Below are 4404 nucleotides of genomic sequence, written 5' to 3'. Positions count from 1 at the left end.
GCACGTGTTACGTTCACATAAAATTCGCTCTGTAAGTTCATAAATAGACGGTAGGCAGCAATTCATACTCGCGTACTTGTTAACGCGTAAAAGAGTTACCATGCGGTCTCGCTTCGCGTGTACTTGAAGCGAGACACTACCGTGTCTCTTGATAAACTATACCAAGTATACCTTTGAATATCCATTTCCTCTAGGATTTAAGCTATAATATAAGTATACTGTAATGTATAAGTATACTGAACTACAATAAACTATAAGAAGTATACTAAGCTCCACTAAACTAGAGAATGTACAACCCGCTTGATCAAGATTTTCTTATCTGTCGTCACGGTCAAGAGTATCTTCAATCAAATCGGTTCTCTTTCCGTGACAGACAGCAAATACCTGCGCGTGCTCACGAAAAATCCGTTCTGCAAACCTATATATAAGAGAGAGCGAAAAGGGGTTTACGACATGGTCAAAAAAATAACAAAAAGAAACAAAATCCTAGAAAGAAAGAAAATAAAAATGGTGGGATGGTTTAATATCAGAGGACGATTAAAGGAAAAGATTAATGATCATCAATTTGAAAAATGTATAAAGGAATTTGATATAATCAATATGATAGAAACTTTTGTAGAAGAAAAAAACTGGGAGAAGCTAAAAAATCATCTTCCAAAAAAATTCAGATGGGACTGTCAATATGCCAGGAGAGAAAAAAGTAGAGGAAGAGCTATAGGAGGAATTATTACCGGTATAAAACACGACATTGAGGAGGAGGAGGAGGAGGAGGAGGAAGATGATAAAGAGAAAACAGAAGGCATAAAAATAAAAACAGTAAAATTAGGTAAAGAAAGTTTGAGAATAGTAACGATATATAATAGGAAAAACGGGATAGAAATAACAAAAATCATGGAAAAAGTAAAAGAAAAAATACCTGAAGAGAAAGAAGGAAATCTTTTGATAGGAGGAGATTTCAACGCTAGAATAGGAGAAGAAGGAACGATGATTTGGGAAGATGAAAGACGGTCAAAGGATGAAGTAGAAAATAAATATAAAACAAAAGGGCGGAAACTTCTCACAGAGATGGTAGAAAGAGCATGGGATGTGTTAAATGGAAACATAGAAGGAGATGAGGAGGGAGAATATACTTACATAGAAAAGGATGGTAGTAGATCGGTAATAGATTACGTTATAACAAATACAGAAACAAGAGAAAAGATACACAGGATGGTCGTTGGAGAAAAAACATTTGAATCAGATCATTTTCCACTCTGTGTATATATTCAACTCGAAAACGAACTTTAATCTCTGCGGAGAACAGCTTCGCAATCAGCAAAACAATGCTCTTAAAAAGGTTTTCGATTTATTAGATTAATTTTTTAAAAACATTTTCGAAGATTGCGATAAATACGATGGCGGGGTGAAATATAATTTCTCCATTGCAATATCGACGAAATTAATAGGTGAATTTGAGTGAAACCACCTTCACAGTATTCCTTGACTTTTCCTCTATCACCTCATCAAGCGGCGAAATTATTCGATATCGTCAACGCGTTCTATAGCAATTAAAATGCGGCCTGCGTTAACGACATCGAATAATTTCGCCGCTTTGTAAGGTGATAAAGGAAGAATCAAGGAATACTGTGAAGGTAGTTTCACTCAAATTCACTTATTCATTTCGTCGATATTGCAATGGAGGCATTATATTTTAAGTCACTCCTCATATTTATCACAATCTTCGAAAATGTTTTTGAAAAATTAACCTAATAAATCAAAAACCTTTTTAAAAGTATTGTTTACTAATTAGGAAGTTGTTCTCCGGAGAGATTAAAGCTCATTTTCGAGTTGAATATATACATAGATTGGCAAATGATCAGATTCTGTTCTTTCTTCAACGACCATCCTGTGTATCTTTTCTCTTGCTTCTGTATTTGCTATAACGTAATCTATTACCGATTCCCTCGCCCCTATGAAAGTTACTTCTCCCTCCACAACTCTTTCTATTCCCATTCAATGTATCCTATCCTTTTTCTTCTATCCCTGTAAGAAATTTTCTTCTGTCTGTATTTTTATTACTTTATCCTTCGTTCTTCTTCCTATCTCATCTCTATTAGCTTCCCAAATCATCATCTCTTCTACTCCTAACATATGTATACAATGTATACATGCTTCGGTGGTCGAATTGGTAAAAGACGCCCGTCACAAAATGTATCCAGATATGAACTCCGATTAGGGTAATATTTTTCGTAATAAATTCTTTAGTGATTTAATAAGGATGCTTATTAACATCAAAAAGTTAAATCGATTATCGATTCAAATATGTGATTTACTGTTTCAACAAAGACGTATTTTAAAGACTAACAAAAAATCGGCGCGCAATTTACTGAGTGTGAAAAAAGTATACAAAATTTACACAGATCTTAAATGGCAATTTCTCTAATTGATTTTCACAGATATTTGAAAAAACGTTAGAAAATAAAAATAATGGGTTAAATCAAACGCGATAGGCATTTAATTCTATAACTACAGTTGTGACAATTTGTAAATATATATGCCGCTTCTTAATTTTCTCTGTTTCTCTTTTTATTTTATTCTTTTTTTTTATTGCAACTTTTCTGATTAAACATTTTAACAGCTAAATATTTTTCCAGAATGCTGTTATTATATATAAGTATAACAATTTTTGGAATAAAAAAATGTAGTAGTAATAATAATTAAAACCGTGTATTCGTCCGCGCAGAAAAATTCATTTTAAAAAACCACAGTCAAAAAGAGCAGAACATAAAATAATGTCAGAAGCAAAACTAAATAATTAGCAAAGTGGCAAAAGATAATTTATGGTAGATTAAACGCAAAGTTTTTAATTTATTATATTGTTCAAAATTGTATCAATGATTTATAATGTATAATAAGTATTGTTTTATGCACATTCTGATTTTACATTATTGCAAAATACCGATTTTACTACAAATCCAAACAAGATTCAGAGCTGATAGAGCTAATCTTTGTCTTTATCTTTATCTTTACCTCTTACTCGGAAATGTGAGTTGACAGAAAAGTAGAAATGATCAATTTCTTTTTTTTCGCTGTCTTATCTGTTTTTCTCGCGATAGGCGATTCGTACTCACGATTGTTAATTAATTATAAGAAAATGGTACGCCAATCGCTTGATAAAGATTTTTTTATTAATTGTCACGGCCGAGAATATTTTCAGTATCGAGTTTTCTTCGGTGAAAGGTGCTCGTGCTTGGTACGCTCACGGAAAATTCGCTGTGTGAACTGAAATAAATAGGCAGGAAAAATGCAGAAAGAAGATAACGTGGTCGTTCCTACGGGCTTTAAGTTGAAGAAAGAAAGAAATACCCCAGGGGGGTCAGAGACCCCAGGAAAAACGAAATTAATAAAAATATGTTTTTGGAATATCAGAGGATTAAAGAAAAAGATTAATGATCATCAATTTCAAGAATATATAAAGGAATTTGATATAATCAATATGATAGAAACTTTTGTAGAAGAAAAGGACTGGGAGGAGCGAAAAAATCATCTTCCAAAAGAATTCAGATGGGACTGTCAATATGCCAGGAGAGAAAAAGGTAGAGGAAGAGCTATAGGAGGAATTATTACCGGCATAAAACACGAGATTGAGGAGAAGGAGGAAAAGGAGGAAGATGATAGACAGAAAACAGAAGGCATGAAAATAAAAACAGTAAAATTAGGTAAAGATAGTTTAAGAATAGTAACGATATATAATAGGAAAAAGGGGATAGGAACAACAAAAATCATGGAAAAAGTAAAAGAAAAAATACCTGAAGAGAAAGAAGGAAATCTTTTGATAGGAGGAGATTTCAACGCTAGAATAGGAGAAGAAGGAACGATGATTTGGGAAGATGAAAGACGGTCAAAGGATAAAGTAGAAAATAAATGTAAAACAGAAGGGTGGAAACTTCTCACAGAGATGGTAGAAAGAGCATGGGATGTGTTAAATGGGAACATAGAAGGAGATAAGGAGGGAGAATATACTTGCAAAAGACCGAAAGGAAACTCGGTAATAGATTATGTGGTAGTAAATGCAAAGGCAAAAGAAAAGATTAACAAGATGGTCGTTGACCAAGAAAAAACAGAATCTGATCATTTCCCACTCTGTGTAAATATACAACTTGAATCTGCGAAGAACGACGACGACGACGACCGAGACTACCTAGTCATCGACATATCGACAGATGACGACGACGACGACGACGACGACGACGACGACGACGACGACGACGACGACGACGACGACGACGACGACGACGACGACGACGACGACGACCCAGATAGAGACATGTCTGCATTGTTGCTGCCATATTACCGACAACATAGTATGTGTTGCCGCGACAACGATGACCGAGACTACCTAGTCATCGACATATCGACAGATGA

Source organism: Temnothorax curvispinosus, unplaced genomic scaffold (genome assembly GCF_003070985.1).
Source record: "Temnothorax curvispinosus isolate PA1 unplaced genomic scaffold, ASM307098v1 QBEX01000878.1, whole genome shotgun sequence".
NCBI lineage: Eukaryota > Metazoa > Arthropoda > Insecta > Hymenoptera > Formicidae > Temnothorax > Temnothorax curvispinosus.
Note: the sequence above shows the minus strand (reverse complement) of the source record.